We start from the raw sequence: 17,756 nt of genomic DNA on the forward strand, positions 1-17,756 counted from the left end.
GGAGCCAGGAGCTTCCTCAGGATCTCTCAGAGGGATTCAGGTACCCAACATCCTCATCAATTTTTCCTCTTCTTTTCCAAGTGTATTAGCAGGGAGCTGTATAGGAAATGGATTCCAACTGGTGCACATTTGGGACACTTAACCCACAGAAGGTGGCTTTACTCCTTAAGTCATAGCACTAGCCCACTGTCTCATGTTACTAAAAATGCTCATGAAATATGGCATATTATTAACATTGAGTAGGTGGCATATGCCTTAAGGCTTTGAGGAGATTATGAGAAGTATAAGGACATTTCTTGTTGAAGGCTGGAGAAAAATATAATCTAAGTTACACAGTGTTGAAAAACTTAACAAAATGGTCAATCCTAATAACATGGAAAATGGAAAATATATTTAGTAAGCTGTGGTTAAAAATAAGGTCAAAATAGTAACTTCCATCCCATATGCTCTTTTGCAATGTGCCTTGGGTCTAACATTATTGATTACTTTCACCAAAGAAGGATGGTAGAAATGATGGTGTAGTAGTTTCATTAGTAGCTCCCCTGATTTGCTGTTCATTTCAGTTTTCTGTGTGTTGACACTCCTGCCACTGGCATGCTCCTTCTCAGCACACAGTTGTTGTGATGGATAGCAGAGATACCTGTAAAGACTATGTTCAGGAGTTCCAGTAAACAGCCACATCCAATGGTACATATCAATTGTCAGTCTTTTCATCAGGCCACCTGGCTTGTTTGAATTGGTTGATTATTCAGGTGACTTCAACCTCAGACATAAACTTGTTTAGCTGAATTAGAGACCCAAAAGGCATCACTAGATGTACAAAGTCAACTCAGAGGACTCTTAGGGATAATAATAATTATTGTTTAAGATGAGAGGTATTTTATTGCACAGAGATTGGGTCACTGTTGCTGCTGAATTAAAAGAAGGAAGCTTCAAGTCATAAAAGGTAATTGAGAGGCCAGTGCTGTGGTGTAGCAGATAAGGCCACAGCCTGCAGTGTTGGCATCCCATATGGGTTCCAGTTCCAGACCCAGCTGCTCCACTTCTGATCCAGCTCTCTGCTGTGGCATGGGGAAGCAGTAGAAGATGGCCCAAGTCTTTGGGCCCCTGCACCACTGTGGGAGACCTGGAAGGAACTCTTGGCTCCTGGCTTTCGATCGACACAATGCTAGTTATTGTGGCCATCTGGGGAATGAGCCAGCAGATGGAAGCTTGCATGCTCTGTCTCTGTCTCTGTCTCTCTCTCTCTGCCTCTCCTTCTCTCTGTGTGTGTAACTGTAACTTTGAAGTAAAATAAATCTTTTTTTTTAAAAAAAAAAGGTAATTGAAATAATTCTTGACTTGAAATTGGAAAGGACTTGAGGAGGCTGATCATGAACTGACTTTAGAGTAGTGATACTTTTATTCCTTTCCATTTCTTCTCTTTCAGAGTGAGAATGCCTACCCAATACTAGTCCTTCCAACAAACATCTAGTTTCCTAGTTTTACATGTTCACAGATAGTGAAAATCTCTCCAAGATGATAAAAGAATCTCGGCCATATCTGTGTTAGATGATGAAATCTAAATTATATTGATGTTCAGATGAGGCTTTGGATTTAAAATTAATGCTGAAATGGGCTAAGACTGGAGGATGTTGAGGACAGGTGAATGTATTTGGCATGAAGGACAGATATGAATTTTAGAGGACTACAGGACAGACTGTGGTTGGTTGAATAATGCTGTCTGAAAACTTTAGTCTACCTGCACTCTGAGAATTTGACCTTATTTGGAAATAAGGTATTTACAAATGTAATTAGCTAAGATGAGGTCACAGAGGATTAGAATGAGCCCTAAATCCAATTATCGGTGTCTTGTAAGAGGATTAGAGGAGACACAGATAAACATACAGAGGCAGAGGCAGAGATTGGAGGGCAGCCAGAAACTAAAGAATCATCAACATTTGCCTGGAGCCACCAGAAACTAAGAGGATATGAATGTTACTTCTAAGAGCATTAGGAAGGAACATGGCCCTGAAGACACCTTGATTTCTTCACTGTAATCAACACAATTACATGATAATAATTTACATTGTTGTAAGACATGCTGTCTGTTGTCACTTGTTATAGCAGCACCACAAAAATAATACAGAACATTATAAGTTGTGAGAAAAAAATCATTTATTATGCTTTTCCATGAATGCTAGTATCTAGAAAAAGAGTGATTTAAAAAAATAGTATATTATTTTCTCCCATGGTAGGAATCAGTGCCTGCTGAATGTTACAAACCTGACTAGCGACTTGTTGTCAAATTCCAGCAGAAGCTGTGCCTTTCTCATAAGTGAGGACAAGAACACTTCCAGCAAAGGATTTTCTAGGTGTGGTGTATTTTCTTTGCATTTATGCATTGTCTGTCCCATATCACCATCCTGGAAAGATAATTAGATGATTTTTTATTCTTGCAGAACCTACTGACAATAGTCTTAAACCTTGAGACTGACTCAAAAGAAAACAAATAACAAAAGCAAGAAAACTTTATTTTTTTTTTTAATATAAAACATACTTTGGAGCGACTATCAGCATTTTAAATAAAATAATTGTCTAAATGCAAATTGATCTATGATAAGCAACTTGTATCATAGTTTTAAACCATATAATTTTTAGTCTACTTAAAAACATTGCACCTGAAGATTTTTCAATGTGGCAGAATAGTGAGGGAGCTTACTGCTACAGGCTAGGAGAAGAAAGTTTTAAAAAAAGGAAGAGAGTGTAATCTCAGGAAAGAGTTAGGTAGATAACAACAGAGGAAACCTCATGCAAATTAGAGGGACATTGTGGACCTACTTGGAAGATGTAGACATGTACAACTCAGAACCCCATCAGCTGAGAGCCTCAGCACCAGTTTTGGAATGAGGTGAGACTAGACTGCAGCAGGCCAAGCCATTGGCAATAAAACTGCCAGAGATCCTGGCCTAAGTCTGGCTTGGAGCACTGTGGGGAACAGTATACCTGCCAATCTAGAGGAGAAGAAAGGGATGTATGTTTCTCTCTCCCTAACCACCTGGCACCAGCATCCTGTAAACAGCTGAGAGAGGGCAAGTACCATTTTGGACATGCATAACAGCCACCCTAGCCTGTGTCCATGCCCAGAGGAGAGACCTGAGTCTGGGTGGGAGAACTAACAGGGTGCTGAGAGCTCATGACTGTGGGAGTGTGTGCCAGGACTGTGAAAACACTCTGGCTTGTGGACAGGCACAGGGTGTGTCCGAGACTTTGGGCAGTCACATGGGCAGCTCCACATGCTCAGGTCTCCAATTACTGGTGAGGGTCATTGCTGCAAGATGTGTGTTCACACTGAGGACTCTGTAGATTCTTTGTGTGGTACTTATGACAGTGCGGATGAAAATTATAACCCCTGGGGCTAGTGTTTAGGCATCGATCTCCTTTGAGGAGAGGAGGTGAGTGTGAAAATATGCCAACAGGGCAGAACAAACCTCCCCTCTGATAAAAAAAAAAAAAGAAAGAAAGAAAAAGAAAAAGAAAAAAAAAGAAAAAGAAAAGAAAAGAAAAAGAAAAAAAGACTTGCCACACCCAACTAGGTTGTTACCTTGGACATTCCCCTCATACTGGAGCACTGAACAGAGCTCCCTGACTACACCCAGAACAGACCACTGGGTACTTACTGAAAAAGCAGATATTCCACCAAGAAACAGAGGCATAGTTCAAAGAGATAAAAGCTAACACATGGGGGGAAAAAAGTATAACCACAAATGCCTAGCAATAAATGCAGCAATTCAGGATACAAGAATAAGGAAGGCAACATCACGCCCGTGAAAGAACACAACACTTCAATATCAGAATGTGAAGATGAAGACATTGACAAAATGCCAGAAACAGTATTCAAAATATTGATCATAGGATTATTTAGAAGTACTCAGAAGCAAATTCATGAACTAAAGAAATCTGTTCAAGAAATGAGTAATTTTTCCACAAAATTGAGCTTTTAAAAAGAAATCAAAACAAAATATTGAGAATGAAAAGTTTAATAGAACAAATAAAAATACAGTGGAAATTCTTAAGAACAGACTTGGTAAGGCAAAAGAGAATATTTGAGTTAGAAGACAAATCTCTGGAAATTTTACAGTCAGAACAAAAAGAAAAAGAGAAGAAGAAATTAGAAAACTAAAAAACAGTATCAGACATTTATAGGATACTAAAAAGCAACCTAACATATGGGTCTTAGGAGTTCCTGAAGGCATGGAGAGAAAGAATGGTTTGGAGGCTTTTTTAGTGAAATACTTACAAAAAACTTCCCTAACTTGGAGGGAGAATGGGACAGTGAAGTCAAGGAAGCACATAGAACTCCTAATAGATAGATCTTCACAATGACATATTATAGTTAAACTTTCCACAGTAAAACATAAAGAAAAGATTCTAAAATGTGCACAAGAGAAACACCAGATTATTTTCAGTGGTTCTCCAATTAGACTCACAGTTGAATTCTCATCAGAAACTCTACAGGCTAGGAGAGAATGGTGATATATATTCCAAGACTTAGAGAAAAAGAATGTCAACCCAGAATACTGCACCCTGCGAAGCTCTCATTTATGAATAAAGGTGAAATAAAGACATTCCATAATAAACAGAAATTCAAAGAAAGTTTACCACCCATCCAGCCTTACCTGAGATGCTTAAGGATTTGCACACAGAAACACAGAAACATTGTCAGCACAATGAAAGAAGATGAAGGCAGAAAGTCCCCTAGTAAAAGTACAATGGAAATCCAAAGTAAACAAGGGAATACTTAGAAAAAATGGCAAAGCCAAGTCATGACTTGGCTGAATGAATTAAAAAGACAAAACCTATGTATTTGATGCCTAGAAGAATCACATCTCACCAACAAAGACACATGCAAACTGAAAATGAAAGGATGGAAAAAGATATTCCATGCAACAGAAACCAAAAAAGAGCTGGTGTAGCCATCCTAATATCTGACAAAATTGACTTTAACACAAAAACTGTTAAAAGAGACAAAGAAGCACACTATGTAATGACTAAGGGTTTGATTCAACAGGAAGATGTGATTATTGTAAACGTATATGCACCTACTTACAGGTCACCAGACTATTTAAAAGAAATATTAATGGACCAAAAGGGAAACATAGATTCCCATACAATAATATTGGGGGACTCAATACCCCACTTTTAGGGATGGACAGGTAAACCAGACAAAAAATCAGCAAGGAAACAATAGTTAATTAACACTCTAGATCAAATGGACCTATTGGACATCTACAGAATGTTTCATCCTACAGATGGAAAATACACATTCTTCTCACCAGTGTGTGGAACTTTCTCTGGGATAGACCACATGCTAGGCCATAAAGCAAATCTCTTTAAAATTAAAAAAAAAAAATCAAACCCATACCATGTATCTTCTATGACCAGAGTGGAATGAAGCTGGAAATCTACAACTCATGAATCTCTAGAACATTTTACAAACACATGGAGATTTAATAACATGCTCCTGAATGAACAGTGGGTCATTGAAAAAAATCAAAAGAGAAATAAAATTTTTTCTGGAAACGAAGATGACAATACAACAAATCAAAACATATGAGATACAGCAAAAGCAGTGTTAAGAGGAAAGTTTGGGCCGGCACCGTGGATCCGTAGGCTAATCCTCCACCTGCGGTGCCAGCACACGGTGTTCTAGTCCTGGTCTGGGCGCTGGATTCTGTCCTGGTTGCTCCTCTTTCAGTTCAGCTCTCTGCTGTGGCCCGGGAGTGCAGTGGAGGATGGCTCAAGTGCTTGGGCCTTGCACCCACATGGGACACCAGGGGAAGTGCCTGACTCCTGGCTTTGGATCAGCGTGGTGTGCTGGCAGCAGCGCGCCAGCCGCAGTGCAATGGCCGCAGCAGCCATTGAGGGGTGAACCAACGGAAAAGGAAGACCTTTCTCTCTGTCTCTCTTTCTTACTGTCCGCTCTGCCTGTCAAAAATAAATAAATAAATAAATGAGGAAAGTTTATAGCAATTGGTGTCTACATCAAGAAATTGGAAAGACACCAAATAAATTAGCTATCACTGCATCTCAAGTACCTAGAAAAGCAATAGCAAACCAAGCCCAAAATGAGTAGGAGAAAAGAAATCATTAAAATTAGATAAGAAATAGGGGCCGCTGCTGTTGTACAACAGGTTAAAGACCCAGCCTGTAGTGCCTGCATCCCATATGGGCACCAGTTCAAGTCCCAGTTGCTCCTCTTCTAATCCAGCTATGCTATGGCCTCGGAAAGCAATGGAGGATAGCTCAACTCCTTGGGCCCCTGCACCCATGTGGGAGACCCAGAAGAAGCTCCTGGCTTTTCAGATCAGCTCAGCTCTGGCTATTGCAGTCATCTGGAAGTGAGCCAGCAGAATTGAAAACCTCTCTCTCTCTCTCTAGCTCTATCTCTCCTGTAACTCTATCTTTCAAATAAATAAAAATAAATCTAAAACATTAATAAATAAATAAAATTAAAACAAAAATACGAAAGATTACAAAACAAAAAGTTATTTTTTTAAAATTAAACAAAATTAGCACACCATTGGCCCATCTAACCAAAAAAAAAAAAAAAAAGAGGAATAAGACCTAAATCAATAGACTGGAGATCTGGAGATGAAAAAGGAAGGAATTGTATTGATACAACCACAGTAATAAAAAGAATCATAAGAAATTACTACCAAGAATTGTATGCCAAAAAATAGGGAAACCTAGAAGAAATGGATAGATTCCTTATACATACAACCTACCTAAATTAAGTCATGAAAACACAGAAAATATAAACAGACCAATAACTAAGATCAAAATTGAATCAATAATAAAGACCTTCCCAACAAAGAAAAGTGCAGGATTGATGTCTTTACTGCTGAATGCTACCAGACATTTAAAGAAGAATTAATTTCAATTCTTCTCAAGTTATTCAAAAACAGTTAAAAGGGAGAGAATCCTCCTAAACTCCTTCTGTGAGGCCAGCATCAACTTCATTCCAAAACCTGAAAAAGATACAACAGAGAAAGAGAACTACAGACCAATCTCCCTGATGAACTTACAAACAACAGTACAACAAAATACTGGCCAATTGAATCCAACAAAACAACAGAAAGCTCATTTACCTGGACCAAGTGGGATTTATGCCAGGTATGCAGGGATGCTTCAACATTCAAAAATCAATCAATGTGATACATCATATTAACAAATTAAAGAACAGAAACTATATGATTATCTCATAGATGCAGAGACATCTTTGATAATATATAACACCTTTTCATGATGAAAACTTTAAGCAAATTGAGTATTGAAAGAACATTCCTTAGCACAATCAAGGTAATTTATGACAAACCCTATTAAATGGGGAAAAGTTGGAAGTATTCTCACTGAGATCCAGAAACAGACAAGGATACCCATTCTCACCACTGCCATTCTATAATCCAGGAAGCTTTAGCCAGAGCTATTAGTCAAGAAAAAGAAACCAAAGGAATATACATTTGGAAAGAGGAAGTCAAATTATCCCTTTTTGAAGATGACATGAGTCTATAAAATAGAATTGTAACTCTTTCAAATAAATAAAATAGATCTTTAAAATAATGCAGAGATGATAGAAATAGAGATACAGAGAGAGAGAGAGACAGACAGACAGACAGACAGACATCTCATATGCTGGCTTACCTCCACAAACACCTGCAACAGCCAGGGCTGTGCCAGGCTGAAGAAACTAGAAAATAACTTGCTTCAATTCCTTCATACAGGTGACAAGTTCCAAAAGACTTGAGCCACCTTGACCCAGGCATTTTGGTATGGGATGTTGCTGGTTTCCTAAATATTATGCCAGTCCTCTTCCCAGTTTTCTCATTTTTAAATTAAATTTTTACTATAGTGATATACAAAACATCACAAATTTATGTTTCTTTGCTTTAATTTTTTTTAATTCTTAGTGTTTTTATGATAGTAATGTGACTCAATTAACATTTATTTTTCAACTTCAATATATACAATCAAACACTAGTTTCCAGAGACATTACTGAATTCTAGATTACATACTCTAGTTACATGTGAATATGACTGCTATGTTTTATGGCCGATTTAGTAAGAAAGAGTTAAGGTATGTACTAGGATAATATTTAAATAAATGAACATTTTTTATAGTATCTCCTTAATCTTAATAGCACTTATGAATCTAATTTTGCTGCTTTTTGTCTCTAGTCTCTTTTTCCCTAAACATGGTCAATTATAAAAAAGTAAACATTTTTTGACTCTTTTTCTGCTTCATACCCGGTCTCTGGTATTTTATGACTATATTCTTATGATTAATAGCTAATAATCAAATTTCTTGATGCTATATATGCCAAGCATCCCCAAGTTTTCAATTTTTTTCAATGATGGGGAAGTGAAGCCATGTCTCCAGATATGGTTGCTAGAAAAATTATTTTTTGATGTTTGTCAGAACTATGTATTCATGTGATTTTTCAACGTGAAAAATAAAAATGAGCTGTTATTATTATTATTTTTGTGTGTGTGGCTTAAAGGGTAGCAGTGTGGACAGAGGAGAGTCTTGAGATTTGCAGCAGTTCCCAGTGATGCTCCTACAAATTAACACACTGCTGCTAAGGTGCTGAAGATGTCCATCACAGAGGACAGTTTTCTGTGCTTCGATTACTTTCTGGTTTCTCCTAAGCAACACTCCCTATGCAAGAACATCATGCTTGTTTAAAATGTTCTCTGCTGATTACAAAAACTAAAGTCTCCACCAAGTTATTTTTTAATCAACAATAAAAGCTAAAATAGGAAGATCCTGTTTCATTTCTAATAATCCCATGAGTATTAAAAAAAATCCTGACTTCTTTTGTAAGAAAAAGGGATAGCTCTGTCCTTTTGTCAATACCAAATGCTTAGCTTTCTTGATTATTTCTTGGTAGTCTCCTGCTCCTGCTTTTGATATAATCACCATCACCCCTTACATTTTGCATTGAGGATTGGATCAAACAACCACTTTTTTTTTTCCTCAAGAAGCACCCTATTTTTGATATCGGAGAATGGACCCCTAAAATTTATACAAAGCCGGTGCCACGGCTCACTTAGCTAATCCTACGCCTGCGGCACCAGCACCCCGGGTTCTAGTCCAGGTTGGGGTGCCAGATTCTGTCCCGGTTGCTCCTCTTCCAGTCCAGCTCTCTGTTGTGGCCCGGGAAGGCGGTGGAGGATGGCCCCAGTGCTTGGGCCCTGCACCTGCATGGGAGACCAGGAGGAAGCACATGGCTCCTGGCTTCGGATCAGCACAGTCACTGGCTGCAGTGTGCTGGACGTAGTGGCCATTTAGGGGGTGAACCAATGGAAAAAGGAAGACTTCTCTCTCTCTCTCTCTCTCTCTCTCTCTCTCTCTCTCTCTCTCTCTTTCTTTCTCTCTCTCTCTCACTGTCTAACTGTGCCTGCCAAAAAATAAATTAATTAATTTATTAAAAAAATAAATTAAATCTATACAGAAATGTGGCCCCTTAAAGTTCCCCAGAAGCACCATCTGTGATGCCACATATGCTACTGGAATTGGGGTGCCATATGATGTCACCATATGCTTATTAATAAATCCCCAATGTTAATAAGTCTGAGAAGGTTCTTGCCTAATATTTAGAGAAGAATTCAGAATACTGGCACAGATAAACGAGGCAGCATGGTACATTTTAAGCTTTTATTCAGTGAGAAAAATCATAGGAGAGAGCGAGCTTTATGTAAGAGAGGGGTATATCTGGGTTCATACCATGCAGCAGGAGCCAGCCACGTGGAGGAACATTTAGGCCAGGAAACCTAGGGCATGCAGATGCAGGGCTACAGCTAGCTCCCTCCTGGCAAGAGGCCAGAGCAAAGAAGAGAAGGCGCGGACATACCGTATCCCAGGCTTTTAACTCACTTCCAAAGGGGCTTGGTTAGTTAACCTGATTGGCTGCTGGACACCCAGGTGTGGCCAGGTAGGGGCATGAGGTCACACAGGGGCGTGACGAAAGTATCAGGTAGGGTGAGAGGTCACAAAGGGGCGTGGCAAATGCGTGGTCGTCCAGCTCACAGATCTAATCAATGTTAGCCTGTATGCCTGCCTACTTCATTTTCATATCATTTTTACAAAAATTCAACTATAAGCACCCTTCTCTGTAAACTTTTCTTCTGTTGTTCTGTTCTTACTGAATGTATGTCACTGAATTTGGTTAGTCATTTTTGTTTGTTTGTTTTCTCTGTTCTCCTTCTGCCTTGCTTCCCTGTCTTCCTCATTATTTGGAAAGGACTATTTTACACTCTGTTCTTGTTAGAGTTTACTGTAAACTCACATGGCCTTAAAGAGTTATATATTTCAGGGGCCGGTGCTGTGGTGCAGCGGGTAAAGCCACTGCCTACAGTGCCGGTATCCCAAATGGGCATCAGTTCCAGACCCAGCTTCTCCACTTCTGATCCAGCCTCTGCTATGGCCTGAGAAAGCAGTAAACATGGCCCAAGTCCTTGGGCCGCTGCACCCGCGTGGGAGACCTTGAGGCAGCTCCTGGCTCCTGGCTTTGGATCAGCGCAGCTTTGGCCATTGTAGCCAACAGGGGAGTGAACCAGTGGAGGGAAGACCTCTCTCTCTATCTCTCTCTCTGCCTTTTCTTCTCCCTGTGTTTAACTCTGACTTTCAAATAAATACATAAATCTTTAAAAAACATACATATATACACATATGTATGCATATACTCATATACACAATCATTTAAACATCAGGATACAGAAATATCATGGATATTTGTTATGGATTTTTTAAAGACTTTATTTATTTATTTTAGAGGTAGAGTTATAGACAACAGTGAGGGGAGAGACAGAGAGAAAGGTCTTCCTTCCATTGGTTCACTCCCCAAATGGCCGCAACGGCCAGCGCGCTGCGGCCTGTGCACTGCATGGATCAGAAGCCAGGAGCCAGGATCCTCCTCCCGGTCTCTCCCACGTGGATGCAGTGGCCCAAGGACCTGGGCCATCTTTTACTGCTTCCCCAGGCCAAAGCAGAGAGCTGGATTGAAAGAGGAGCAGCTGAGATTAGAACTGGTGCCCATATGGGATGCTGGAGCCACAGGCTAAGGGTTAACCTACTGTGCCACGGTGCTGGCTGCCATCATGGATATTCTAACAACAATTTACAGAGAAATCACATCACAGTTTATCAAGGCCATAATTCTGGTTTTAACTACTTGATGCCAAAGGATGGGCAGAGATACATGTTCATCTATCAACTATTAATTGTTGCATCCTTTTGAATTCAGTTGAATACCAGACCTGTATAAGCATTGATAAAAGAAGTGGGAGCAAACATACCTATACCTTATGGGAAATCGTGGTGCAGCAGACTTGGCTCCTGACTTACATAAAAATGTTAGTTACTCTTTGAAAGACTTTTCTGCTCAATATATTTAGGATTAACTCACTGAATTTAAAATAAACTTAAAATTTTATTTTTTTAACTTTAATGAATATAAATTTCCAAAGTACAGCTTATGGATAACAATGGCTTTCCCCCCATAACTTCCCTCCCACCTGCAACCCTCCCCTTTCCCGCTCCCTCTCCCCTTCTGATTTTTGACCCACATCAGGATTCATTTTCAATTCTCTTTATATACAGAAGATCAGTTTAGTACATATTAAGGAAAGATTTCAATAGTTTGCACCCACATAGCAACACAAAGTGAAAAATACTGTTGGAGTACTAGTTATAGCATTAAATCACAATGTACAGCACATTAAAGACAGAGATCCTACATGATGTTTTTAAAAAATTGATTAATTTTCTATGCAATGTCCAATTTAAAACCAAGTGTTTTTTTTTTTATTTTCAATTATCTTTATATACAGAAGATTGATTCAGTATATACTAAGTAAAGATTTCATCAGTTTGCATCCACACAGAAACACAAAGTGTAAAATACTGTTTCAGTACTAGTAATAGCATCACTTCACATTGGACAACACATTAAGGACAGAGAACACATGAGACATAAGTACACAGTGACTCCTGTTGTTGACTTAACAATTTGACACTCTTGTTTATGGCGTCAGAAATCTCCCTAGGCTCTAGTCAGGAGTTTCCAAGGTTATGGAAGCCTCTTGAGTTTGCTGACTTCGATCTTATTCCAACAGGGTCATAGTCAAAGTGGAAGTTCTCTTCTCCCTTCAGAGAAAGGTACCTCCTTCTTTGATGGCCCCATTCTTTCCACTGGGATCTCACTCACAGAGCTCTTTCTTTCATTTAGGTTTTTTTTTTTTTTTTTTTTTTTTTTTTGCCAGAGTGTCTTGGCTTTCCATGCCTAAAATACTCTCATGGGCTCTTCAGCCAGATCCGAATGCCTTAAGGACTGATTCTGAGGCCAGAATGCTGCTTAGGACATCTGCCATTCTATGAGTCTGCTGTGTATCCTGCTTCCCATGTTGGATCCTTCTCTCCCTTTTTGATTCTATCCGTTAGTATTTGCAGACACTAGTCTTATTTATGTGATCCCTTTGACTCTTAGACCTATCAGTGTGATCAATTGTGAACTGAAGTTTATCACTTGGGCTAGTGAGATGGCATTGATACATGCCACCTTGATGGGATTGTGTTGGAATCCCCTGGCACGTTTCTAATTCCACCATTTGGGGCAAGTCCGATTGAGCATGTCCCAAATTGTACATCTCCTCCCTCTCTTATTCCCACTGTTATATTTAACAGAGATCACTTTTCAGTTAACTTCAAACACCTAAGAATAATTGTGTGTTAATTAAAGAGTTCAACCAATAATATCAACTTACAGTTTTAAATAACAAAGTTAATAAATAGGTTTCTATTGTGAGAAGAAAATTAATAATTTTGTGTGTGTGATGGTGGTGTGTGTATATAAGGTTACGTCCAAAGTTTGCGGGGAAATGAAATTAAATGACATTTATTTTGGTGCAAATAATCTTTGAAATCTGTGCATAGTTTCATAATGTGTATTTCCTATGAAGTTATTCAAGATCTCTCAAGTATGTGTGAGGATAGAAATGGTGAGAAAAAGAAAGAAAGTGAGAGCAGGGAGAGAGTGAGAAGGGATATATCAAAAAAATAATCTGAATGAATTGAGTGGTTAAAATAATGCTCTCAACTAGACAGAAATTAAAGGTTTGGAAATTTTGCAGATTAACTTTATGTTTATATTTCAGTATCAACATTGCTAATAATATAAAACCAACAATTTTGAGGTTGACTGATTTTCTTTGATTTTAATTTAACATTTGTTGTCAGTTGTGGAGAATAATATACTCACACAATAACAATAATCATTCATATCATAAATTAGAATTTCTCTACTTTAATCATGTATCTGTACTCATTATTTTACTCTTTCTATTGACAAAATCTTTGTCTTTATTCTCTTCCTTATTTAGTCTGCGTTATGATTTGCTTTTAATTTATTTTTAAACTTGTATTACAAATGTTATTTATTGATGCTATTTCAACCACTTAAACATATTATTTTTCCATTTTATACTTTAAAGTGTTTCTGCTGGACTCATATTCCATTTACAATATATTTGCTTGGTTCCTATAATTTAGCCACCCAGGTTATCTGTAGTGTAATTATATGATGTACATTCATGATAGTCATTGGAAGTATATTCACAAAAATAAATGAACCTCCAATATGCTGCTTTTTTGTCTTATTCATCTTTACTATTACAGTTCATTTTTCAAGTTCTCTCTTTCATTGAACTAAATGCTGTAATTATTGGTAAAAATAAATAATCATAAATGTTACTACTGCCTCCTGTCTTATGAGTAACTCTCTGAGATCTGTTGTACAGCATGATGACAAGAGTTAATGATAATGTATTGCATATTTCAAAATTGCTAAAAGAGTAGATTTTAAATGTTATAAGAATATACATGAAGCAGTGAATTGTTAATTAACCTGATTTAATCACTTACAATGTATGAATGTATGAAAACATCACATAATACCCCATAAATATATATAATTACTATATGTCAATTAAAATAGAATGAAATAAAATGTTTAATTTCCGGAGAAACTTGCCCATCATTCTTTCTCATAAAGGAATCTCTATTAGGTTATATTCTGTCTCTTTGAATTAGACCTTGAAGTAGTCATTTTATGATTTTGTTATTTCAGTGTTAGAGTACTGCAAGCCCCTCTGGTTTTTGACCCAAGCAGGAGTTGTATCAAGTCTAGCTGATGCAGGATGTTTATGATCAAGTATCTGGAGTTTTGCAAAATATATCTGTCCCGTGACAGGCTTTAGCGTGGTGGTTTAAGACACTGGGTTAGACTCCTGAATCCAACATTGGAGTATTTGGTTTTCATTCTCAATTCTGATTCCTTATTTCAGATCTGTGCTAATGCAGATGCTGGGAGATGGTTCCACCCATCTGGGAAACCTGGATAACTTTCTGCCAACTTTGGCCCAGTTCCAATCCCAGTAGTCATTTGGAAATGATGGATGAGAGAATTCCCTCCCTCTCTCTCTCTCCCCTTTATCTATCAGTCTCTCAAATAACTAAATCAAAAAACTAAAAAGACATCATCTGATTATATTTTTATGCCCCTTTTCTGAATTCTACCCAAATATCAGTTTAAACTATGTATTGATAATAAAATGACCCCCTTTCTTAAAAATTTTAATGACATTGTTTCACTGAGTATTAGCAATTTTTTTTTATTTTTAAAGTAGTGTGAAGCAGATAATTGCTTTAATCTCAAGATTAGTTTATGATCATTTCATAAGACAGCCTTGTAAACTTGCTCTGTGACTTTGTTTATAGAATTCCTTCAATAAATGTGTTTTCAGTATACCATACATGTTTCTCAACAAAATTATATCTGAGAAGTGGGAAGTCACAGAGATCCACAGGAGTAACTATTTTGGGAAGATAAATAATTAGGAAAAAATGAAAAGAATTAGTATGGGGGAAATAGTGAAAGTTGTTGAAAATCTGATCAAATATATTAAAAGAAAGTTTGTGAATATGATGATGGTACAATTAATAGGAGTCCCTAAAAACGGAAATTGCTAATGTTATACAGGATCACAAATGAGTCCTTGATAAAAGCATGTGGCCGAGCTAGCACACTGCAAACGTACAAAGAATATGGGAGGTTTTCAAAGGGAGATGAAAAACGGGTGTTTTGAAAAACTTGAGTGTGACTTTTAATTGTTTTATACAAAAAAAACTTATCCTTTTTTTTTAAGTATTTATTTAGTTGAAATTCAGAGTTATGCAGAGAGAGAAGGAGAGGCAGAGAGAGAGGCCTTCTATCCACTGGTTCACTCCCCAGTTGGCTGCAACGGCTGGAGTTGCCAGCTTTTTCCAGGTCTCCCACATGGGTGCAGGTGCCCAAGGACTTGGGTCATCTACTGCTTTCCCAGGCCATAGCAGAGAGCTGGATCCAAAGTGGAGCGGCGGGGACTTGAACTGGCGCCCATATGGGATGCCCGCACTGCAGGAGGCAGCTTTACCCACTACGCCACAGTGCTGGCCCCAACTTACCCATTAATTTCATTTTTCTAAATATCTTTTTGATGTCCCCCTTGCAGAAATGAAACAGCAACAACCTGTGTATAGAGAAGTGCATATTCTTTGAGGGACACTGACGTACATATGGTAAGGCTTTTATATACGTTCATAATTATTATAAATCATTTTCCTTCTTTTTATTATATGAGCAAATTGTGCATCAGAGAGCTTTCTAAATAATGCACTCTCCTTAGGGAGCATCAAAACCAGAAGTCAAACTTAAGTTAACCTAACTTCTTATTCTAAATAATGTTTATTATATTATTCTCTGGTTGTTTAAATTGAATGAGATATATATTCAATTCCTCTACTAATTCTAGGAAACTAGTATTCTTTCCCTTTAAAGCATCAGTGTGGTTTTAACAGAATGGGCATCATGCCATAGGAAGAACACCTGACTCTATAAGGCCTTGGTACATGGCTAAGTTATTAGCGCTCAGCATTGGGTTGCACGAAAACTCTTTCTAAATTCAGAGCACTCAAAAAGACTTAGCAATTTTTTTAAATAAAATTCATTCTAATCTCATACACTTTTCTGTCCATGTATTCATTACATGATTTAAAGAATCATAAACATTATATATTCTGCATAATAGATATACTTTTCATCCATTCACGCCTTTCTTGAATTGTTTGTATTAAAATTTACTTTCTTAAGGCCAAATCTCTGGTTAAAGTCAGCACCTGAAATGATTTTTTTTGCCTAGCCTCTGAACATCACTGCTAATATGTCCCTGAGTTGGGGGTAAAGGTTCTACATAATTTATAGACTGGAGCTTGAGGATGTGTTGCAGTATAAATCTTGTTTAGCAGGACTAATGAGATATTGACCGTTTCCTCCATGCTACACAGTGCCTTTATTTTGTTCCCTACACAGGTGATAATGCTCACAATTGAGGTTTTTTATCCTTGACAAGGTGGGAGTAGACAAAGCCTCTCATAAAAAAATGCTAAATTTAGTGATTATATCAACCCAATAGTTACATGATAAATAATATTATTGCTGCAGATTAATTTCAGAATGCATTAATTTCCAATACATGTTTCTGATAAGGTGTTAATGCATCAATACTTGAAAATGTCAACTAAAATTAATAAATAATCACATGGAAAACCCATACTCATTTAACAATTTTTACACTAATATGAATTAATTTTAGAGTCTTTCATTTTTCAGTAAAGAGCGATTTCCTTTCCATGGGAAATTATTCATGCGAATTTAAATTATATTAAAATCAAAGATATTTTTAAATCCAGAATTTTGAAATAGAATTATTTTCTGTTCATATACTGGTAGCAATACTTTAAAAGCAACTTGTTCAAGTCTGAAATAGGCTTCATTAGTATTTTTTATGCTCAACAATACTTTTTCTAGTTTCTTATTATTTTTAAGTGGGTACTTTTAAAAGACATATTTTTTTTAAAAAAATGGATGATCGATAGACTGAGACAGCTCTATTGCATGAGTTTCCACATTAAAAGAAAAAATCTGAAGCACAATTCAGTGTAGGCAATACAATGAAACTTGAACTTACCCAATCAGAAGTGTTACATTAACTTCTAGCTAGGGTCCTTATGCTTTAACCAATGAAATACATTTTCTTTGTCTTGGTTCCTCAAACTACTTATAAAAATTTCTCCTGTACTCCACCCCCCTGTCTTCTGCAGAGAAGCCCAACTGCTTACAATATGGCACTGCTACACTGATTAGCTGCTGCTCAGATAAACTCTAAGGGGCCAGTACTGTGGCATAGTGGGTGACGTTGCTGCCTGTGATGCTGACACCCCACATGGGCACCAGTTCAAGTTCCCAAGTCTCTGCAGCTCCACTTCCAGTTTAGCTCCATGCCAGTGGGTCTGGGAAAGCAGAGGGAAATGGTCCAATTGTTTGGGCCCCTGCAACCATGTGAGAGACCTGGATGAAGCTCCTGACTCCTGGCTTCAAACTGGCTCAGTCCCGGCCATTGAGGCCATCTGGGGAGTGAATCAGCAGATGAAAGATCTTCCTCTCTCTCTCTCTCTCTCTGTGTGTGTGTGTGTGTGTGTGTCCTTCTCTCTCTGTAGTTCTGACTTTCAAATAAACAAAACTGTAAGAAAAAAAAAAATGAACTCTAAAATTTCAATATGCTCGTTTACTTTTAACACGAACAGTTAAAAACTTCCCATGGTTGCTGCTTATGCTGTATGT

This window comes from Lepus europaeus, chromosome 6, assembly GCF_033115175.1.
Source record: "Lepus europaeus isolate LE1 chromosome 6, mLepTim1.pri, whole genome shotgun sequence".
NCBI classification, from domain to species: domain Eukaryota; kingdom Metazoa; phylum Chordata; class Mammalia; order Lagomorpha; family Leporidae; genus Lepus; species Lepus europaeus.